Source organism: Camponotus floridanus, unplaced genomic scaffold, assembly GCF_003227725.1.
Source record: "Camponotus floridanus strain SB8 unplaced genomic scaffold, Cflo_v7.5 scaffold52, whole genome shotgun sequence".
Classification (NCBI taxonomy): Eukaryota; Metazoa; Arthropoda; class Insecta; order Hymenoptera; family Formicidae; genus Camponotus; species Camponotus floridanus.
In genome coordinates, this window is record NW_020229681.1 from 1,043,527 (window position 1) to 1,069,015 (window position 25,489).

The following is a 25,489-nucleotide window of genomic DNA, read 5'->3' on the forward strand; positions in this document are numbered from 1 at the left end:
CCGTTTCGCAGATGAGTTTACGCCACACCCACGAGGGTATACGTGCAAATATCGCCGTGCGCGTCGCTATGGGCACTTACCCCGAGATCAAACGATACCCGATAGGTAGAATGGTTTCGGATAGTGCAAACCGATGGCGCGTTGTTGCCTTGATTTTATAGGCAGCCTCGTAAATAAGGTTTAGGAGATTGCGATTGTTCTAAATTTCAATATACCTGCGTATGTTTCGTCAACAGTTGCCGGAACTTTAAAGTCTCTTCTCACATGTAGCGATATATTTAAAAGAATTTCTTGATTCCACTTTGGATAATTTATAATTTGTGACGAAATTTTTTTACACGAGACAGAATTTTTTAATTTTTTAATATTTGTGTTTTTAATATAGAGGACTTTTGTAATTAAAATACACACATACATAAATATTAGGATACGTATGTATTAAGATATGCGGCGTCTAAAATTTCTATCGGAAAAAAATTCTATTGCAAATTATAAATGAGCCAAAGATTTTATTGATTATACTTATTAATGGTCTTTTATTTTTCGGCATATTTAATTACCATATTTAAATTTTTGTTGTTGATGGGTAAGAATAAAGTAAGAATTCAAGTAAGAATAAAATATAATAAATATCTCAAATAAAATTATAATAAGATATTAAAATGCATATCACTGAAAATCTTCTAAATAAATTGATTATTTATTATGTGTAACTATTTATATTATTATTGTAGAAAATTAAAAATAATAACATATACAATTATATTTACATAATAATATCTCAAATTTCTTATTTAACATGTACGCAAACGCTCGTGAAATAAATTATCCAATCAGTAATGACATTGAAATATTCCAACGGCATTAAAGGAAGGAGAAATATTTCGGAAGTATAATTTCTTGCCTACAAATAAGGTAAAGATCTTGACAATGTCTCGGTTAACAAGCACACATAGTCCATGTCAGATTTTCTGTCAGTTTCATCCAGCAAGATGACTGACAGAGATACGATAATTATCTATTGGGGTTTTAGATGTGTCAGAAGGGAAGAGGAGCTCACCGTCAAGAGACTAATAGGAGGGTAAGACTTGTATCCACTAGTAACAGGTACTCAGATTTGTCTAGAGAGAGTATGACATATTACATTCCAAGAGCTTTCTTCATGCCAAGTGGATTCTCATCGTAATAAAGATTCGTATAATATGCATTCTCTCTCGCATACTTTCTTTCTAGGAAGTATAAAAATCTACGGCGTATCTTAAAAAGATAAAAAAGCAAAATAATCTCCAAAGAATACCAACTTGTATTATAAAGTCCCCAATTAAAAATATTTAATTAATCTTCTTCCATAAAAATGTTAATTTAATTTCAATATCGTATAATAACATTTTTATCCCTTTTCAAATTGTACACATATATACATATTGCACCTTTTTATTTGTCAAAACAATGATCTGTTAAATTGATGCCACTTAAAACTAACGATGCTGATAATAATGTAGAGAAAAATATAAGATTGCGACTCTTGAAATCTTGGAGAGCAAACGACTAGATCTTATCGCGAAACGTCGCCGCTAACAGAAATGGCGATGACAGCAAAATCCCGATGGGATATTGGCTCGTTCGTCGGATCAATTACGATGGAGTATTTTCGTGCCTGAGTAACGATAAAAAAAGCACTTATCGCGAAGTCTCACTGTGTTATCACGCCCAATTCTGATCACTTCTGATCGTAACGCTCGCATTATGCAAATCACGCGCGTGCAACTACTTTCCAGTCACGCTTTTAGCCTCTTGAAACGATAACTTTCGCTCGACTCCCTTACCACATCACGTCGTACATGCGTCTGCAGAGTCGGATGCGGCCCCGAGGGAGCAGCATATAGACAGCCCAGAATGCATGCATTGATTTTCGATACTTCTGGATTCGTTTTCTATTCGAGGAAAATTGCGAACGCTTGATGCGTGAAAACAATTCGCGCGTAAAAATGATATTTTAGGAGTACCTTAATAATGCGACAGGAAAATTGTTCTCGAATTAATAATTAAATGGAGCAACCGAGAGGGAATTAACAAGCTAAGCATGAGAGAACATTGTATGTGTGTGCGAGAAAGATGGAAAAAGGTTTTTTTGTTATACTTATTTATAACATTATATAAACAAGGTAACATATAGATAAAATTTTTTATTTTGAAAAGTAAATTTAAATTATTAAATCTTCCTGATGATAGCCTAATCTTATACAGTAAAAAATTGTGGCTCCATATGTCAAAATTTTCTTGTGTTCTTACCACGTTTTGATTAGTACTTTAATGTAAAATTAACATACAACCTGTATGTTATTATTTTTATAACGTTTTTATGTGTTACATTTATGTCAACTTCATAACTTAACACTTTGTACATGTCTCTTAGAAATGGAATATTATTTTAAGTATTTTTAACATAATCATTTTAAACAATCAACATGCCTCAAAATCAGTTTAACATTCTAAGAAACGTTAAAATAAATCTTTAAATAATTTTGAACTTTTACATACAAAATAATCAAAATTTACTAAAATCAAATGTTTCTATTACAAATAATTTAAGTTAAAATTATTACTATTATATGTTAATGTCCTACAATTCTTACGAGTTATTGTCACTATTTTTTCATGTGATTTTTAATTAATTTGTATGTTATTTTTACATTACACTTAAAGTCGATAACAAAAATAAATGTAAAGTATTGGGTCAATTATTTAACATTTTTAGTTCATTTTTAGTCAATAAATAAAATACGACGAATGAGTTATTTTAACTAAAATTTAGAGTGACTTTCTGGGACATGTAAAAATGTTATATTAATATTTTATTTTTTACTGTGTATTTATAGATATTTTCTGTGCACTCAGATGTCCTTTAAACTATTGTATATTTAATATTTTTATTTCTTCTTATGCTAATTTTTTTCTTTTGTTTCTAATTTTTCTCGTTACACAATTATTGCAAAATTATTATTGCAAAGCTATTAGAGAGAATACAAGCTTGTATAAACATGAATATATCATAATCCTACGTATTAATGATCCAATTTAACGTAAACAGATTATCCTGATGAATCAACAAAACGAATGCGTAACTCATATTCATTAGCAGCGTATATGTAGTTGAGTAATAATGGCAACAATAACCATTTGCGCTGCGTAATTACTTCTTTTTTAGAATTTAGAATCACTCATTTGCGATATATTCTAAAACAGAAGTTCGCGTTTAGTATTCCATTCGACCTTTCTTATTCGTAAAACATTCGCTCGTTATAAAGTTTTTCGCCCCTGCCAGGTCAAGTATAACTCGCGCGGTTAAAGTTTCTGACACGCACACACACCAAGTAACGAGAAAATCGATAGAATGGGTCACTTGGCGTGCGACAATGTAATTTCCGCACGCACCGACGAAATTCCAACGCACGCAAAGCGACGCCTATCTCGCCACATTTCCACACTTTCTTCTCGTTCCCTATTCGTGTTTATTGCGTACACATCAATATGAATGAAGGTATAATTGTCAACCTATATAATCGCCGTACATGTGATATCGTCACGAAACATGATACATAAACATGATTGCGGGTATCTATGTAATGCAAATTTTCTCGATGATTAACTTGCCGAATAAAAGTCACTGATTTTTCTTCAAAAAATGTCACAAGTGTATCTTTGAATTTTTCCAAGAAATCTCCCAAAATCCTTTAATATGTATGCAATAAATCATATATCGTTTCCGGGAACCTGAGGTACGGAAATCAGATAAAAGAGACACCTCAGTCTCGAAGAACTAACTGCATCAGAAATCCAGCTACCCTAATAATCCGTTCGGAAAGCCAAGCGCTTCCTTCTCCCCCTGATGGAATTCAGCCGGGAATATTAATACCTTTATAAATGCAATTAGTTTTGTGGCGGAGCGCACGAAGAAAGGACTCCGGGTTCAATCTTGTTCATGTTTCCGTCCGTATAAGCTATTTCAACACCGATAGACATAGATTATGAGACGATGAAGTGGAGGGAGGCTAGAGATTGTTTCGTGAAGATTAAAGCGCCGATGAGCACTGTCAAAAGCATAATCTCGATGCAGAGCTCAACAACCGTGTTCTTATAGAAAGATTCGAGTTTGCCGAAGAGATGCTATCTATACAACACACCAAAGCGACAAACTTGCAAGATCTCCGCGGTAAGATCACAGCTGCATGCGCAATGGCAGTTACGGGCGTACTAAATCGACATGGCAAGAAATAGACTGCCATCTGGACCCCCTGCGCTTGACAAACGGCATACACGTTGAAGCAAATTGTTCGCGAATGCAAATGGTTTTCTAAATTTCATTTTCGTACAGCATAAACGTCTTTGTTCCTTCTTTAATCCGATAAAAGTTGCATTTGATTGCGCTATTCAATCATATCGTATATCTAATTTTCTGTAAGATATGTATATTATTACGTATTATTAAAAAAGGAAATGTATCTGTAATCATTAATCGATTAAAAATTAAAATGTTTTTGGAACGTTTGAATTATTTTAGAAAAAAAATGTAAGTTATACATGTATTATTTTCAGCATTCTTTGAATCGCGGTCTTTGTTTGAAGAATCAATATGATATATACATAGCTCTTTTGTTCCGTTCAAATATAGAAAAATACAGACGCCTTAGCCAAGCGCGTTTCCGTTTGCGGCGAAACAGAAATAACGCGCGCACGAACGATAAAACGCGCATAGCCAACGACCTTATTACACCGATGCGTATATACTAACGCGCCAGGGGTTTATGTTTGTATTCGCAAGCATTTCGTGTAAGCAAGATGAAAATCCCCATAAACCGAGCGTAGAAAAAGACTTTCGTAAAATTTTAATATAACTTAACCTTGAATATACTACTCGTCTGTTGATATATTAACAGTTTTGTAAAAAAAATATATACATGCATAGAGAGAGAGAGAAAGAGAGAAAAAGTAAAATAATAACGATGTCTAAAAAAAATAACATAATTTTTTTCCTTGTTGCAGACTTTATTTTCTAAATGATCTTCTTTGGAAGATTATCCCTCTTTAGCAGAAAATGACTAAAGAGATCACAATTTCATTTATCGCAATTTTCAAATTTTTATTATTCCATTTTATTAATTTACTCCATTGAAGCATTATTTTATCGATTCTAATAATCTGCATTTAATAAAATAGGATATGTTGTAATATTGGATATGTTGTATAATAAGAATGTCTAATTCAGATACTATAGTATTATAAAAAAATATTATTTTAGAAATTCATTTCTGTAACACATATATCTAAAGGCTTGTATCTGGTTGTAGTCTCTAATTAAAAAGTCCAGGGAAATTTAATAAAGAATGAAAGAACGACAAATCAATTAAAATAAATGAATATAATTCAAAATATAATTCAAATGAAAATAATCCAATTAAAATAAATGAAGTCAAAAATTTCCGTACGTGTCCATCACAATTAACGTCAACGTATATTTTTGAAAGCTACATGCGTGTCACACGTATCAGTCTTTATTAAATTAATGTAATGTGATAAATTTTATCCAACCAATAAAAAAATTTTGTAAAAAATTGATATATATAAAGATAGTTGTCACTCTTATATTCTTATTAAAATGTCCTGCTATAAAAATCAAAATTTCTTAGAATAACGATATGGATCTTTACGATTGTATAAAGAGATAGCAAAAATTCTCTCTTTATAAAAGATAGATTTCTCTTTTTTTTTGTTAACTGATACAAATTGCTTATAGTCGATAATGAAAAGAAACAGAAAGCTTTCGTTACAGTTTTAATGAAAATTGTAATAATAAATTATCACATTAAAAAAGAGAGAAATATGTACATATATATCATATATATCTTTTTCTTTTTTTATGTATGATAATTCATTATTGCAATTTTCTCCCAATTTGCTCTCTTTCATAAATATAACTGCATTATATATAATACAGTTATATTTATGAAAAGAGAGAGAGTAGGGGAAGAGACTCCAACTAAATAACCTCTGCCCTTTCGCTTATATTAAATCATGCATTTTGTATTAAACCGCGCCAAGCTTTCAAACGAGTCAACTCTCTTTTTGGTTCTTTTAATATATCTTGCGGTAGGATTCGCAAGAAAAGGCGACGCCGCAAGCTCTGGAATTTCGTGATTATCGAATATCGATTTTCGCAGATGCTATATTACTACTGCGAGGGGAAACTTTGCCAGCTTTCCACAAATATCTGGACATTCCCACCTCAAAGCCCATATAACCGCCCTATCCGATAACTTCGTTCATCTGGCTCGATCAAGCCATGGAATTATACTGCCCAGCACTACCTGGCCGCAGAAATCATCGACCATCGAATCCGATATATCGATTAATCTTTTGCAATTGAAATATTTTTATATTATTGTATAAGAGAGATATTATATCGCTCGCAAATTACGCTCTCGAAAAGCGGTTATTTCAAATTAAATTGATCCAAATTAAATTATACAGTTGAAGCATCGTTTTGTTGTTTGATTTATCAATTTCCTTTCTCTCAAGGCTCAATTTGCAGATAACTCGTTAATTTAAAAACTAATTGCGCTTCGACATTTTTTTCTCATAATCTCTACTTAAATTTAATATAGTTAATTTAAGAGCTAATTGCGCCTCGACATTTTTTTTTTATCTTGAAGCAATTTCTACATAAATTTAATTTAATTTTCTCCCGGAATCGTGCGTGTTAGATATCTTTTTAGCGTAATCATCTTCCCGTATCGTGTAGTGTACTTATGATAGTATCTATAAATTATAGTATTAAGTAGATGCAAAGCAGCTGGCATGCTTATAGACATGGCTCAGTGAACCTCATCTTCGCCGAGGTGTTTTCCTACCGTGCGAGTAATCTTGTTGCTCGTTATCAAACTGTCTTGAAGCTGCCATGATTACGGAGATCGATTAATAATGCTCGGGTGCGCGGTTATCCGAATTTCGAGAAACTTGATAGATGTTAGACTCGCTCGCAATAATAATACCGCGGTCATCAGTCGCATCCGTTCTGCTAGAAACGTGTTGGCAACAGTACGTCACAGATGTCGGATGTCCGGACGTCACGTAGTCGGAAAAGCGCGTCGGAAGTCCTATCTCACACTGCATATGCTGCCGATGCACACGTGAATGCATGTTTATGCGAATGAAAGAGAGAGAGAGAGAGAGAGAGAGAGAGGAGAGGAGAGAGAGAGAGAGAGAGAGAAAGAGGACATGTCGCGTAATGCAAGTTAAGTTTCTCTTCCATAAGTGTGATTAAAGATAAGATCTGTAATCGTTAAACCATACGCGAAATGCGTTGTTTCTTTTGTAGGAAAACACGTTAAAGATATATGAGGTGTTTCTTAAAAATACGCGCCATAGAGAAGTTTATTAATTAGATGAAAGCGATTTCTTCTGAATAAAAATATCGAGATACTAATGGCTTTTAAATTGTTAACTACAAAAAATGCAACGATTTTATCATCTTGAGATTTTCTTCACGTATCAAAATAGAGATCTCTTCATCTATTTTCAATAATGTAATTTATTAATAATGAATATATATACAGGGTGTCAGAGCAATCTCTTCCCAAAAAAAGCTCTTGTAGCTTATCTCGAAAGCTCTTCAAAACATTATAATAAGGTATTTTTTCATTTACTTTTCGAGTTGTGAGGCTTGAAATAATTTCTTAATTTGTACATAAACCATAAAATATCTAATAAAATATTTATTTTTCGATTATCTTATCGTATCTTAATACTTTTATGTACACAATAATGAGAGGAATCAATTGGTGTGTAACCAATTAACAATTACATATATTTTTTCGAAACAATTATGTGTTTTCTTTACACCAATTAATTCCTTTCATTATTTTATACATAAAAATATTAAAATAAGATAATCAAAAAATGAATATTTTACTAGATATATTTTATGTAAAATTAAAAGATTATTTCAATCCTCATAAAGCCTCGAAAAGTACTCAATAAAAAAATACTCTATTCTAGTGGTTTAAAAAGCTCTCGAGGTAAGCTACAAGAGCTTTCTTTGGGAAGAGATTGACACCTTGTATATTATACATATATAAAATCATGAACTGAATCACGAACTGAATACTCAATCAGTAAGTACCATTAATATTACTCAGCCGGGAGCTCGAATACGTATAAAATGAAATTCACATTATCATTCCACGAGGATATTTCTCAGCGATAAGGTATTGACACAAATCACGCTGCTTGTTTGTCATCAGGAAAATTCGCGATGAATGGTAGAGGCACTCGCTCTGCCTCTTTCAATTCGCGGCAAGTAAAAATTTTTATTTTATCGTCGCGTTCAAATGTAGCGAGACAACGTTGCGCGATAATATATATTTGCATACATCGATATATGCACGTTTGATCGATCCGGCCAACGCACGCGCACCATGAAGCGTTGGCTATTTGTATGCACGTATGTCATTGTGCGTCATATGTTGGCCCCAGCTCGTCTCCCGTTACTCTCGGGTCGATTTAAATTTCAAATCGACGGTAAAAAAACCATCTGAGAGCGTCAACGTTAATCGATACTCGTCGATCAGTCATCGAACCTCAGATAAGCCTTCTGGCTCACCTTAACAATGTGCAAGCACCTGTAAGGGCGAAATTGGTATCTCTCCATAAGTCACTCGATCAGTCTATGCTTTTTCGTGCAATATATTTTTTATCGATATATTCTATCACGATAAATTAAAAAAGAGAGAACCATTAAAATAATGAACCATTAAATAAAATTATTCTTTCTCAAGTAATATTATAATTTTAGTTTTGCATCAAAATGAAAGTTAATTATATCATTAGATCTCGGTTCTTAAATCGTTTTCTACATTTATGTGAAAACATTATCCAGAATACTCATGTTGGATAATTGCAGAAATGTTACTTGCATTTGCAGTTATCTGATAATATCCATTATGGAGCAAATGCGTTCTGAGATAACGAATTATGTATCTTTCAAGCTCTTAGAGATTCTTCGCGTCAGATCATCCAATCCCGTAATGCTACGAGCGTAATATCGTTGACAGAGTAACGTCGGTCTGAGAAGAGAAGTTGTTAAAATTGCACGACTTACCGATGTGCCGGGCGTCGGAAGGATCGAGCGTAAATTCTGAAACACAAAAGAAGAGAACTTTTAGACGCTGTCTAAGGGAAAAGAAGCGAAGACACTCCCCCACCAATCGTTAATCTTCCATGAGGGAAACATTCGTCCCGGCTCACACGAGACTGTTTGAAACTTGAAACCAAGCTCCGCCAACCCGAGGTACAAGGGACATTGAAAGTCTCCAATATACCCAGCATTTATCGTTTGAAGAAGACGAATACGATTCAGTCCAAGAGCCGTATTCTCGGAGAATGCCAGATATGTTGGAAGCTTCAAGGAGACAGCCGCCGAGGAAGAACAAATCCGATCTTATTTGAAAATGTTTGCGCGTCTTCTTATGTCAAAGAAACATCGGAGATATTAACGTTATATCTCCGATGCCACGCTTATTCGTGCACGTAAAAATTTATTGTTGTCAGAGGGAACATTTTCAAATGTAAAGAAAAAAATTTATGCGGACATCCCCATGAATTTCTAAAGGGACACGTTGTTGACGAGCGCCGATAATGGGTCCATCGCCCGAAATCTCACGATGTTTTCACGCCTCGACAGATCTCGTCGCCATGTGAAAACGACAGATTCTCCTTCGCCATTGATCACAGCCAGCCAAATCGGAAGACAAACGAGGCAAACACGAGGCCGGTGGAGATCCGCTGTCGCAGCCACCCTGTTTCGAACGAGAGAGAGATTCCGTTCGCCCGCCAGCAATTACAGGGCATGGATTTGCATGAAAGTGAGAGAAAAAAAAAAGTTTTTTCCTCCCATCAGGGGAGGGTTATTCCTCTTTCTCTCCTTCGTTCTCCTCATCGCGCATGATTCGCAATTTTCGGCTGCGATCGACGGATGCGCGTATTTGAATATGAAATAGCCATGATTATAATTTGCGGGAACAATAAAAGATACGCCAAGTGGAAAGACAAATATTAAGTACGTATAAAACGCAGTGATTTAACTAGGCGCTTATGTAAAAGAGAGAAACGCATAAAAATAATTTTCGCTGGAAAATAATTTCTCGTACGATGAAGCGCGAATTAAAATGCGGGCTTCGAAAGCTGAAAAGCCACGATCGATAGGATAGTAACAAGGTTGTAAACGGTCCGGTTAAAGCGTGCATTCGATACATTAGATCGCAAACAAAGCGAGAGTTCGCTCGAGTTCCGCCCCGGTGAGAGATAACACGCGAAACGCGCTTCATGAAAGCTTATACATACTTACCGCCGCACTTCCGCGCACACATCATTAGGTTCACAAAGCGACCGCGGAGATTTTCCAAAATTAAAGCGCTAAATTATTATCGGGAGCGCGTTCTCGCGTGTGAATGGACGCCCACGCGGGCCCGATTTCACGGGCCGATGACTCCAGCATCGCGCAAAAGTATCCGAAAACGTGTATTGGCTGGCACAAATGCAAGCATCCAGGAAACTATCACAGCGGCTTTGTGAAAGAGCTTCCGCATTCCTCCTTTTTCAAAGGGTTATCCGTGAAAGAGAACGTGCATGTATTTTTCAGTCTCTTCTAAATGTTTTCTTAAAAGGAAAAACAGAATAGTGAATCTACAAAAAATAGAATACCGTAAATATAGTAAAAAATTGTCCTTGTGTTAAAATTTTCTTGTGTTATCACGTTTTGATTATTATTGAAATACTTGAATGTAAAATTAACATATAACCTATGTTATTATTTTTATAACGTTTTCATGTGTTACATTTATGTCAACTTCATAACTTGACACTTTGTACATGTCTCTTAGAAATGGAATATTATTGTGAGTATTTTTAACATAATGATTTTAAAACAATCAATATGTCTCAATGCCAATTTAATATTCTAAGGAAAGTTAAAGTAAATCTTCAAATAATCTTGAATTTTGACATACAAAAATAATCAAATTTACTAAAATCAAATGTTTTTATTACAAATAATTTAAGTTGAAATAATTACTATTATATGTTAATGTCTTTAACATTTCTTACGAATTATTGTAATAACTATTTTTTCATGTAATTTTTAATTAATTTGTACGTTATTTTTACGTTATACTTAAAGTCACAATAACAAAAATAAATGTAAAGTATTGGGTCAATTATTTAACATTTTTAGTTTGTCAATAAATAAAATACGACGAATGAATTATTTTAACTTAAAATTTAGAGTGGACTTTCTGGGACATATGAACAATTTTAAAATTAACATTTTATTTTTTACTGTGTAGTTGATGGAAGTCGATCATTAAAAATGAATAATAAATGCGAGTGATTATTCTCTACAGTAATAAAATTAAACGATCGAGGCTATCGAGTAATTGTTGTACAAACGCAGCTAGTAAGATGTTTTATAATTAATGACGGAATATTTAAATTTGGTAATATCCATTTTAATCCATCTATTCAAGTAAGGTTGGAAAGATACCGTTTATATATTTTACGCGAGCAAAATTATCGAAATTGTTTGAAATTTAAATGAAGATGACGAAACGAGTTTTCCGATTCAATCGCAAATTGCAAAAGACAATGTCAATGTCAGTTATAGTGACAGAATCAGTGTCAGTCACCATGTCTAAATGCCAATATTAATTATATACTGCGAAATTCAAGAGAATAATACTCCGGCATTTCGACGTTAAATTACGTATATAAGGATCGACTTTATATCATTCTTGCTAATTTTGTATTCCATATCTATTCGATACTATCCGAATCAGTTTTAAGCGGTTTTCCAATCATTTTATGATCTTTTATTAATTTGGTCTCAGTCTATATTTTATCAATCTTATATTTTTTTTCTCAATCTTATATTTTATTTATTGAAAAAATCTTCCTTTTTGTAATTTAAAAAAAAGCTTTTTTTCGCAAAGAAGAAGAATCTCCTTTTCTTTTTATTTATGAAAAGGACTCCTGTTGCAAAAGGATTAAACTCGTAATACGTGAAGCGCATTTACATGCTGACTGCATTTTCTGCTGCCTTTGCAGATTTAATGCCGCGGTGTAGTGCAAAATAGGGCTTTGTGCAGGTGCAAAGTATCACAAGAAACAAATTGCAGTGCTCGTTGCAAAATCTGCATTTAACTGTAATATTATCTTTCCTGCAATTAATATAATGTCAGGATAGTGAATTTTTTTCGTTTTATACCAGTTACACCGGTTAATGCAAAGTAGACACGAGGAGAGAATAAATATCGTCGGTCCGTCGATGTTTTACACGTGGGTAAGCGTGTTCACTGACATCTAATTAACAAAGGCGTAAATAATTCCATTCCACATAATAACAATTGTCATTACAACTCTGGAAAGTCCGCCGCTCGAAATGAAGCTTGATTAAACTTGAAAGCTCGCCATCCTTCGAGGACTATCTCTTTTCTCGGATATTACTCTTGACAGAAATCTAATTAGAAATATCAAAGTCGTCCTCACGTATATATATATTCGCCCATGTCGCGCTTTAGAGAGATCCAAGACTTTCATTTTACGCTCAGACTTTACGTTCTAGCGAGTTGTTGCCGGAATGTATTAATTCGCACGTTACGAATACGTTCAACTTTATTGCTATGGACCCCCGTCGATCCGAGAAATGAAACTACCAGGTGCAATGCTATGCTTTAATAAAAATGAAAATATGAATGACGTACAAACGTATGTGTGTGTATGTGTGTATATACTATACACGAGTTTGATATTATTACATTGCGAGAAAAATATCGAGTTCGTGACTATCACTGTCAAAGCCGGTAAAAAAGGATCGGTTGAAATCTGCCAGGTACTTCTCCCTGCGAAGGAAAGCCGAAAAGGATGTCTATGATACTACAGCGATATATCCAGTAGCGCGCATGTCTAGCCGCTGTCACCCGTCATCTCGACTTTGGATGCTCCAGAGAGATAAGGGGCAGCTTAAAACAGTGCAAAATTCCTTTCGGAATCGAATAACTTTGTGGTATATTGGCATACACTTTCTAAACGAAAATAGATTAATGTCAGATTTATGATGCATCTCAATTTGGAACTTTTGAAATCTCAATGATACATCATATTCATTTTTAATATAAATATGACTTTCGAATAAGAGAAGATATCTTGCGCTAAATATCGCAATGTAGAATATCAAATACATTTTCTCTCTCTATTATTGAATATATTTTAGTTATTTAATATAATTTCTTTTTAATTTTTTTAAATATAATTTTTCTTTACAGATATATCCACGAGTTTTATTAAAATTTATATCTGATCATAAATAATAAATTTAAAACTCCTGTCTTCATTGCATATTGAATTACGTAATACAGAAGCGAAAAATCATATGAAGTTTTATTTTTGCGAAATATATACATCATAATAAATAAGTTTTTTTGAAAATACGACTACTTGCGTTCTCGATAAAATAGATTAGTAAAATATTAATTAATATTATTAAATATTAATTAAGAATTCTTCCTTTTTGATTGATGAATTAATAAAATCATGATCAATTGTCGTAAAGTTTATTATTTAAGTTATTATTAAAATTTATTTATTTAAAGTTTATTTTAAAAAAACTATTTATTTCAATGTATTACGCAAAGATAAAATTCGTGTAATTTTTCGTTTCTGACGTTATAATTCAATATAATATCAATAAAAGATAAGGAACTCTTATTATATTAAATATATTCCAACTTTAATTAAACATAATTTAAAGTAATATCCTCTGTCAAATATAATTGCAAACTCAATTAATTATTTCTGCTACGTATAATTGTATGTATACTAAACAGTAATCTAAAATAAGTTAATATGGATCGGCAAATATTAATCCAGCATTTATGACCATGACACATTTATCGATCGTGCAATTGCCTAGAACCTATAATGAATATATTATTATTAATAATGTCAAGGTTTTATATCAACGTGTTTCACAGATTATCCATCTTGGCATATCGACATATTAAATTTATTATATATAAATTTAATATCCAAAAAAATATGTAAAACTTTTTATTCTACATTTCCTTTATACATTTCCATATATACTTCAAATTTTGGTAGATATTATTAAATATTAATTAAGAATTCTTCCTTTTTGATTGATGAATAAATCATGGTCAATTGTCGTAAAGTAAATTATAATTAAATTAAAATTATAATTATACTTAATATTATTAATTTGAATAATTTTTGGTATATTTTACAAGTTCAATATTTCAAAAATTAAACAGAAAACGAGAGAGAGGTAAAGTAACGTGCCATGAAAAATATACTGTGTTATTGGACATGCCACCCCACGTCTAGAGTTACATTCCAAATTTAGAACATCCGTAATTAGAAACACCATTTTCTGAAGCAATGGTATCGAATACGGGGGAACAGAATTGTTTGTAGGATTTCCCCTCGTTAGTTATTAGGATGGTCCGCATCGCTTTTAAAACTTCCGGCAGAAACATATGAGCCAACCGATGACACACGAATTGACTCACTGATAATCTAATCATAGAACCTTGATTTTTTAATTAATTGCAACATATATATTGATAATTAAAAAATAAATGAGATACATTTAAAACTGCAATATTGCACAGCTTCTATAAGATTATCACAATATGTGTGATAATGTATTATAAAGATATAATAAATGTATTTTAATTTTAAACAAATCCTATTTAGACTTTGTTATTAAAATTAACATACTAGAATCATACTTTATTATTCTGTTTTACGTTGATGTAACGATGTTACGATTAAAAAAAAACGTCTTTACTAATAATTGAAAATATGTTCAGTAGTTGTATGTGTAATTATCTAATTCGTTTCTTATTATTATAACATCGTTATTATCAAAAAATATAGATAAGATGAATTTAAAATATATCTACAAATATATCTTTAAATGTTGTATGTATAAGAATATATAGTCTAAAAGGGAACGCAATCGCTGTCAATGTAACTCTGCAAAATGGGAATTGAAAAAAAAAAAAAAAATAAAAATAAAAGGAAAAAAAATATTACCGGAACACGGTGGACTTTATCGATCGTACGTGCGGCAATACTTCGCCCAGCTGGACATCTCATCAAACAGGCTGCTACCGCAGCGTCATGAAAGCCTTCACAGCGGTGTGTCCCGCAAGGATCGCAGCGGCCGGAGAGACAATCGATGCAACGACCGTCGCCGTTAATCCGAATCGATACACTATAAGGTACAGAGAGAGGCGCGATCCACCCCATCCCGTGTCTCTCCACGTGGAAAATCCACGGTGTAAATGTACTCGCTCCTCCCGGGAGCTTTCTCTCTGGCAGAGAAGACGGAGTTGAAGAGCGGGAGTGAAGTCGATGGAAAAGGCGAAGTCTCCGTTTAATCCGTTGCAATCGAAGAGTCCTCTACTCTTCCGTCGCCTTCCTTTTCACTCGCTTATTCGCCCCCCTCCTCCCGGCCCTCCCCCTCGCGTTGGTAATCCCGGATAAAATCCCAAAGTGATTGCCTCGCTTTTTCCGCGGCACGACCAAAGGATAGACGATCTCTTCGTTGCATGAGAGATATGCGTTGGCTACCAAAGAACGAGAGAGAAGCAACGGAATTGCAAAAGTCTCCGAGTATTCGCGCCGACATCGAGATGGAGAAACCCCCTACGAGAGGGCTGGACGAGTGTCTGGTAATCCGCGTCGAAGGGCAAACCAAACAGAATCGCGAGCTGTAGACTATCAGGAATAAATGCGCGCCGACCGAGGGAGGAAGAGAGGATATTCAACGGATAAAACGGAAGCTGCTCGTAATATCTTATGAAAGACACGCGTCTCTCGCTTCTTATCTTCTGGCAAACTAGGCACGCCGTGATGATCGTTTTTTCGTACGTAGGACACGTATTTCTCCGCGTTTAAAGCTTCCGAGGTCGAACTATCGCGATCGATGTCTATCGGAACGAAGGTGAAGTGATCCTCGGAATAGACGGAGAAAATATTTCTGTCGTGGAAGCAGATCCCACGCATACCGAGTGGACAATAAAACAGCAACAGACGGATGCCGCGCGTGCAAATACATAAATATTATTCATCGAACGCGTTTACGTCAAACCACTAACCCGATGGACGAATACTCGTCATCGATACATTTCCCACGAGCGTAAAATCCGAGTGACGTTTAAATCGAGTTGGCATTATCCTCTCTCAGTCTGGCTTAAATACCCGGCTTATATCGCGTTAAGTAAGTGGCGCCCGTCAACGATGCGCATTCAACTGTAAATTACTGAAAATGGGAACGGAACGAACCGGCCACGGTTGGTCGACGCGGTTTAAAAGGCTCTTGAGATTTCAATGCGGCATAGAGTAAACGTTAGGTACGTCGGTACATTTCACATGAACGCGTGCGCGTCTTACATAGATCCAACACAATGCGGCCCCACACGTGTGCGCGTATTCATTCACCCATTCGCGTTTACCTATACTATATATACGTGTAATCTGCACGCGGAAATTTACGCAGACATGCTGAAAGATGGACGCTCGTTACACGGACATTCCCGTTAAAAAAAAAAAAAGAAGAGTCGCTCGACATTTCATTTCATTCCGTAGACAATGATGCCCCGGAGTAAATACGGGCATTCCGATATTGTCCCAGTCAGCGCGTCAATTCCCGTGCTTTTCATCGCACTCATATTAATCTACGTGAGAGGAAGACTGAAACGTATTGTCGAGAGCTATAGCAATGACATACAGATAATATCATCACGCGATATTTAAATGCTTCCGTTTAGCAGCGCAAGATATTTAAGATACTCGAATATCTCACGCTGCTAAATGAAAGCATTTAAATATCGCATGTAAAGATACTGTTATCTTTATGTCATTGCTATATCTCTTGATAATTTTTCTTGGGAATCCACTGAAAGTAATTCATAATGCTATGAATTATTATCTTAGCACGAGCAGATGCGAGACAGATGTTTCTATGTTGTCCTAATTAGACTTAATTTGAGAGTTCAGAGTGCAAGAGTAAGACTACTTGTCCTAAATAAATGGCACGATACGAGTAAGTATACGTCGTCGTGTATATAAAGACAACAACGTACTTGAGTTGCTTTCTTGAAATAATATGCGAATCTTACATCATTACGCACTTGACAATATTACATATTAGAATTAAATCCCGCGTCTAAGATTAAATATTACGAGGATAACGAGATTAAATATTGCGTGAACGATGAAATTAAATATAATGAATATGTTGATAAATAAATAAATCAAAATTAAATCAAAATTATTTATTAATTATTTATTATTTATTTATTTATTATTTTATTTATTTATTTAAGCCAAATTCCTAATTATTAATTTTAAATAAAAAAGAATTATGTAAGTGTGTGCAACGCGTGTAATTATAAGTCAATGTTAAGACCCTCGGTTGTGTGAACGACGAAATTAAATATAATGAATATTGATAAATAAATAAATCAAAATTAAATCAAAATTATTTATTAATTATTTATTAATTATTTATTTATTTATTTATTTATTTAAGCCAAATTCCTAATTATTAATTTTAAATAAAAAAGAATTATGTAGGTGTGTGCAACGCGTGCGGTTATAAGTCAATGTTAAGACCCTCGGTTGACGAGATAATAGATTAAATGAGGCGTGCCGAAAGAATTATGATCGGATGCAAAGCGAGAGAAGAAACGATAACAATGAACGAAGTTGAATGACGCCGTTTTTCGACTACTTTCACGTAATCGTACTTTCAAATTTACGTAATCGGCTTCCGTCTCTTCCGACCGCGTTGAAAACCGACGCAAGCTTTTCCCGGCGTAATGAAAGATCTTTTGTTACTCGGCGTAGAGAGAATTAACATATTTTTATTCAGCTATCGAGAAATATGAAGATCAAATCTCAAACTTCCAGAACTGTTATAGCTTGTGTGCTAAAATTAAGAAAGTTTTTCTTCGTATAAATCTATTATCTCTCTAATTTTCCTCCATCAAAACAGACGAAAATATTAATGACATATTTATTTGGAAAAATAATTTAATGCCTAAAAAAAGGTAATAGTAATTTTCAGTCAATGTAAAATCAATGTTAAAATCGTTAATATACATACTCCTGGACAAAATTAACGCATAATTTTTTCACTTTTTCTTTAAAAGCTGATATTTAAATTTTAACGAAAAATTAAAAAAAAAATGTGAACAAAAATTATGCGTCAATTTTATCCAGGAATATATATTCGTTTAAAATTATTACAAAATAAGTATGGAAAATCGCTTTCCTTCTCTTCTCGAAATTTTTATTCAGTACTCAAATAAAGTTTATCTGCGTCTGAATCTTGTATTTTATCTACCAGCACAGTTCACATCCTGTATATGAAAATCAGTCGCCATTAGCGATTTTTGGAGATGCGTGTCATGTCTCACGATTCCTCGTGCATATGGATAACAGCTGATCGCCATCTAATCTCGCCGTCCGTAATTTCGAGGCGGACTTCGTTCCGCAAGATGCATCGCGGCAGCGTAACGCGCCGATTCCCAAAAATCGTTGCATATATGCATGCAAAATCGCGTACGTGTACGACCGGTGAGAAAGATCGACGATGCCGATCTCCCTCGTGCGATCGGTTAAACCGGCGGTGTTTATGCGCGCGACCGGAAGTGACCGCTCGCCGAGCGAGATAACGATAATCAGGCAGACGCAACAAGAGCGCGAGTTCTTAAATAAAATTGCACGTTGTGCCGTGCGCAAACTCGTACGGCGAGAGACCTGCTGTGGAATAAGCGAGGAGAGTCGCCGTATTAAATCCTATACCCTTCCTCCTTAATTTTCTGCTATCTTCACTTTAACCTGTCTCTTCTTGGCTCACCGAGCTTACGATCTTGATGACGCGCCGTGGACTCGCGCAACAGACAAGCAGAACAGATTGTATCTTTTACTGATTATAAGGTGTAAGTTCGGTAATAAACTTTATTATTAAAAAAACGAAAGGAAAATATCATGGGATCATTTTTTAATCATTAAAAATTATTTTCACATTATTTTAATTAAATTTTTATTTGTAATACTTTATGTAACTTCGCTAATGAATTATTCTTCCATCAAAAATTATCTCCTGTATTTATAGAATCTACAACAAATAATATCCTGAAATTTGAATATAGCTCGAGAGTGTATTTTATCGAAAAATATATTCAGAATTATCGTAATGTATCGTAATGTGTCATTCATGTTGGAATTTCCATTATTTATTCATGACACATCATTTGGGACCACTTTGAAATGCGATGCTATTTTCATGCGACTAAATATACGGCTGTTGAATCGATGACACGACATAGTACATCTGACTCTGAGAATGTTAAAATGGCACATCTCAAATAATTAAACATTTCAATATACAAAAACTGTTAAAAAATTTTTAAACAAAAAATCTCATTTAATAGTTTATTATTAAAAAGAAACTTATTTAAGAATATCTTCGACATCTTGGTAAAACATATGCAGGGTGTTTCTTAATAAGCGCGATTAATTTTACGAGATGATTCTTTGTCGAAAATTAAGGGAGGTTTTTCATATAAACATATATAATACTTCTACATCCTTGTGGAGTTACACTTCTCTAAAAATGGGGATAAAAATTAGGTTTTTATTTTTTTCTCAAATTTGGAACAAGTTAAAGAAATAAAATTAGGCGGATATTTTCTACTAATAAAAAGGTTATTTATTAGTATTTTTTTCAGCCTCCCATATTGTTATAAGGAGATGAAACTAGCAATCCCTATTCAATTTTTTATTAGAAATTTTTAATATTTAATTTTCTATTAATAATCTCCTAAATTTTCGACAAAGAATTATCTCCTAAAATGTTTCGCACTTATTAAGAAACCCGGTTGCTATTCATTATCTGTAATGTAAGAAAGAAAATAAGTGTCGAAAATATTGCGTTTAGTGAAAATAACGTAATTTCATTCGCAGCGCACGAAACACAATTTCCTGTATCTCCATTGTTCTAATACGATGTATTAATGAAACGCACGTGCGCGAGATAGAGATAGAAAGAGAAAAGAGAGACAGAGAAAATGAAATAAGATACCGAGGGATGGAATGGAGAAACAGGAAAATAGTTAAATGAGTAGCAGCAGCGATTATCATGTAACACCTCGTATCTCTTATTTACCGGAATGTCTGTTCCTTGCAATTGCGACTATCACATGCACGTCGAGAGACTCGCGCGGAAACTCTCCCCGACGCATGATTAGCGCAGGAGTTGCCATGAATAATTTTGTTTGTAAGTTAAATGAGGAACTGCCCCTTTTTATACGCGCGAGCATCCACGTGGAAGAGAAACAGACGACAAACGGAAGGAAAGAACAAAAGGCGGGCGAAATAGAATAATAAAAATTAACAAAGGAGGAAAAATGTTGCCCGGTATCCCTCGTGAAGAGAAGAATGCATTATTAATAGAGAAATGATCGTAGAGCGTTCTAAATGACAAGTAACCGAATAGTGACGAGATTGTGAAGAAAAAACTCTTAAAATAAAATTTAATGAGAAAAGCAGCGAATTTAACGAGAGAAGCGCATTAAAACAGTCCGCCAACTGTACCTAACGCGATGGGGGGCTCAACCTCACGTCCATCACTCATAATTAGCTCCCCTTTCATGAGAATTTTCGTACAATCGTAATAAACTTGTTGCTAGTGAAACGAATTTGTGTCAAGAGAGGACGAAGCCGAGGGAAAAGCAAAAAAACGAAGGATACCGATATAACGTGGGTAAGAGCGTATTCAGAGAGGGCGAGGGAAAGAAGAGGGAGAGGGGTACTTAAGGAAGACAACCGAGGCCGCACTTAAACCATTGTGCACATACATATAATTATACATATCTGCGCCGATAGCAACCGGTGAAGGTACCGGTGGAGCATCTTTTGTGCGAGATAATGAGAAGGATTCAATTAGTCTGCGGTTGGCACCTCCTTCCCGATTACAATTCAATTGCGCCAATAAAATTCCCGCAAAAAATGCTAAATACTCTGGCGCGATGTAATTCATTTTAGAATTATTAAAAATACGTGTGACAATTGTAATAATTTCCTCTTACAGACTTCGGTGTATATATTTCTTTTAAATGTGAAGAATATCACTAAAAGTTATCCTTATAAGTTTCTAATTAGAGGAAAATCTTTGAAGTTCCCCGAGTTCTTATTTTGCTGCAAAGTCCGCCAGACAAAATTTAATGACTTATGGCTGGTGCGGGCCGTAAATTACGAAACCTACGGCCAGAGGAATATGCGCTGCTCGTTTGTCGCACGTGCTGTCCTGGTGGAAAATTACGACAGAAAATAGTAAGTTCCGAGACGTCAGTGGAAATACGACCACCGACCATTAAATAATTGGTAAAAAAATAAATTTGATCTCCAAATATCATACTTATTATGCCCAAACACACGTATATAAAACTACATTTTTTTATTAAATTATGAAAACGAAGATCAGACAAAAAAAAATAGTCGCAAAAAATTCATATTCAACGAGTAAGAGAGGAGTAGTTTGATAACTATATTTATCTCTCATTATTCCCGCATATAAAATTCTCTCTTTCTATATTCCGATAGGACATTTAAAAAGGAAGAACACAATAAAGTCGGATGTTTTCGACGAAAAGGCGACGAAATTCCTTAATGTCGCGCGGCAAAGTGCGTGCAATCACGCGTAGCTTTCAGTTAGTTTGATCGTCGGAATTTAATTACGGATGGATCGGATAAAGGCAGGCGGATAACCCTCGATGGCATTAGTTGTCGGCTATACCATCTCATATCGTCAATTCAACCTCTGCTGTATTGACATTCTGCGTTCTATACATTGCAACACTGAAATCCCCCATTTTTTTAGTATTTTTTATTTTGCACGACCGAAAATACGATTGAATCACAAAAAAGTTTCTCGCGTTCGGTGTTGGACGCTTTTCAGATAACTGCGATATACAAAAATTATCTCACATGTCCGATAAATGCAAAGTAAAATGAAATAATACATTTTTTTATTTTAATCAGATTATTAAATTAATTTAAAGAATCCACAATTTTTACAGAAAATTTATTACCTCAATGTTGCTCTACAATCACAAAATGATAATTTTCGCGATAAAAAGCATTGTAATAAAAAATAAATTAAAATAAATTAAGATTAAAAAGTGTTACATTTTCGATTTTACCCTAGATGTCGTGGAAAAGGAGGAAAATGCAGTTTGATAGCGTTTATTACGCTTGGTCATGAAATTCTAATGCTCGCTTATAAATATGCTGCGTTCTTTTTTATCCGAATTAAAATTAAATCCTGCAATTATCCAACTTGCCAAACTATTTTAAATTCCTGAAATTACGCGAAATCGGACATTGCCAACCGCTAAATCTTACTACACTGGCATCGTTTCAAATACAAAATGTAGTTTTTGCGTTATTGTTCACATTTTATCTCTAAAATTACGTTTCCAAGCACAATATGTAAAAATATGTACAACTTTTTTTTAGATCCACTTTAGTCAAACAAACATTTGATTCAATTAAAAGTATGTAACTGATAAAATGTAGCACATTTTTTTTAGATATCTAAACTTTTTAATTAAAAATCTCTTTTTTAAAACGACTCGGATTACTAATCGAAAACATTCCTATCGAATTTTAAAACATTTATGGCATTCGCTTATTATATAAATAAATGTGGGACGAATAAAAGAAATATCAATTAATGATTAAGAAACAAATTTCCACTTTGGATTCTTTTAATTTTAATTTGCCGAAAGAGATAATCCGATATTTATTTAAAAAGCCGCAGGTGTGGATTGCATGTGACTGCCATTTATATCATGTATTCTCGCGTTATTATGTATTTTTTGGTTTGCTTCTATCCTTTTACGTCCCTTTTAGGTTTACCTCTCTCCTCGTTTTCGCTTCCATTTTGCCTTCGTTTTGGCAAAATACCAGAATATATCATCAGTTTGCCTTTGACGCAGTCGGAGAGAAACACAGTTTCTCATAATTTCATAATCCAGTAGACTGAATCCAGACGTGATCTGGTTGGACGTGTAGAATACAATAATATCGAAATGTTGCGAGCCAGCATAAAATAATACACGCAACATATGTGGAAATTTTCAATGCATTTAATACATGAATATCGTGTTTAAAAAGGAATTTAATTTTTGTTTGATAAATTGAAATGCATAGAAATACAATAGTGTTGTTAAGATGAAAAAGTATTTTTAACAGACGCGAGAATTTCTTATTCATCCCGTCACTTGAGGATTTTGTTAGCAGTATTTTTCAATAATCAACACGCATTTGCCGTATTATGCTCTGCTGAATGTACATTGAAATCAATTAAACTAAATTTTTTTTACTGCTGCGTCAGCGACCAATGAAGAATTTTTTCGCCCGCAGATGATGCATGAGGTTATTAACGCTCCCCTCCCCTCCCCTCCCCCTTCCCTACAGACGCCTCCATCTCGCAAACTTTCATGAGATCACAAAGTTCAAGAACCTTTTTCTACTTCTTACATCTAAGTCCTTTTTATCCAACTTATGCCACGCAGTTTACCAGGAAAATGAAACGTAAATTTTATTTTTGTGAACTGCTTTGTACATTTACATTGTCATCATTTTCATGTTTTAATAGCAACTATATTTTTATGCTTAAAATATATCAATTAATAAATTATTAATTAATTAATCAATAAAATATTAATCAAATATTTATATATTATTTTTATTAATGATTAAAATATTTAATTTTTTAATTGATTAATATATTTTATGCACATATTAAAAATTTTTAACTGCGCGATATAATAATAATTATTATAATATTTTATCACTCTTCTAAAATTTAAATAAAATGCGATTTTACATATTTATTACAAAGCTATATTTGCTTTTAATTTCTTCATATCGCTACATAAATTTTTTCTTATTATGGAAACAAAAGAAATCTAAAAGAAAAATGCTTTTTAAAAGAGTAAAATAATTACTCACCAAATATATTGCTGTCCTTTTCACGACTGGAATCGGCCAAGTTTCCTCGATATCTGTAATTAAAATCATCTGGTTAATATTTAAATAACGTAACAATTAAAAAGATATATTCAGGAAACGAGTGATATATGTACAGATTATCAAACATCTCGTCAAACGGCAATGGTACTTTGATGGAATTGATTTATAGAGATTAAAGCCAACGCATCAGAAAAGCTCTTTACGTGATTGAACACCAGAATCAATCTCATTAAACATATGCGGCGAGGATTTAGATTCAACGAACAGTGCAACCCACATCTACTAATCTGTATATGAAATCAGCCAGTCAACTTGTAAACTGATAATCAGATATCAATATATATTCACTGCTGTCAATATATTTATACATGTAGATTAATATGATAGCAAATCATATATTATTATTACAATAATAGAGAGAAACTTTATCAAATTTATTTATTTCTTGATACAAAAAAAGCAGTCTAATAAGATATATTAAAAATAATATATTGTGTCCGAAGAAAAGAAATAAAAGCTAAAATTTATATTAATTTATATTATATTAATATTGTATTAATATGATATTAATGTTATATTAATATTATATTATATTAATATATTGACATTAATATTATATTAATATCAGTCATGTTATATACAGGGTGGGGCATCTAAAACAGGACATCTGAATAACTCGGCTGCTTTCGGTGATAGAAAAAAATGCTTCAGACCACATTTGCTTGGTTTTACGAGAACTATAATCTGATTGTGAGATCAATGGTTTTTTTGTAGGTGAAAGGGTGGAGAAGCTACAAAGGTCACTTTGATCTTTAAATGGAACCGTTTACTTTTTATTGCATATTCTTGCAGCTCATCTCGAGAGCTTTCCAAAATACTATAATTAAGTTAGTTTTCATTAAGTACTTTCCGAGTTATGAGGTTTGAAATCATTTCTTAATTTTACATAAACCGTAAAATATCTTGTAAACTATTCATTTTTCGATTATCTTACCTTAATACTTTTATGTACAAAATAATGAGAGGAATCAATTGGTGTAAAGAAAATATATAGTTATTTTTAAGAAAAAATATGTAATTGTCAATTGCAAATTACATATTTTTTCTTCAAAACAACAGGTTATAGTTCTCGTAAAACCAAGCAAATGTGGTTTGAAGCATTTTTTTCTATCACCGAAAGCAGCCGAATTACTCAGGTGGCCAGTTTTAGATGCTCTGTATAATGTGCGAACTATATGTATCATTCACTCAACGATTGTCTTGGATTTAAATCCCGCATTGAATAATCTCTCTTCAAAGAGATCCG

The 25,489-nt window shown here is 33.5% G+C and overlaps 1 protein-coding gene across 5 annotated transcripts in view; it reads right to left on the reverse strand.

The window, feature by feature from the left end:
- LOC105247865 (protein tincar) overlaps positions 1–25,489 on the reverse strand; it is a 126,651-nt gene that overhangs the window by 80,024 nt on the left and 21,138 nt on the right. For 4 of the 5 annotated variants that reach the window (XM_011252321.2, XM_025412526.1, XM_011252330.2 and 1 more), the window contains exons 2-3: positions 24,163–24,215; positions 9,158–9,193 (exon numbers count right to left, since the gene is read on the reverse strand). The gene's annotated coding sequence lies outside the window, so the exon portion shown is untranslated. The remainder of the gene's footprint in view (positions 1–9,157; positions 9,194–24,162; positions 24,216–25,489) is intronic. The other variant, XM_025412527.1, reaches the window with a different exon arrangement.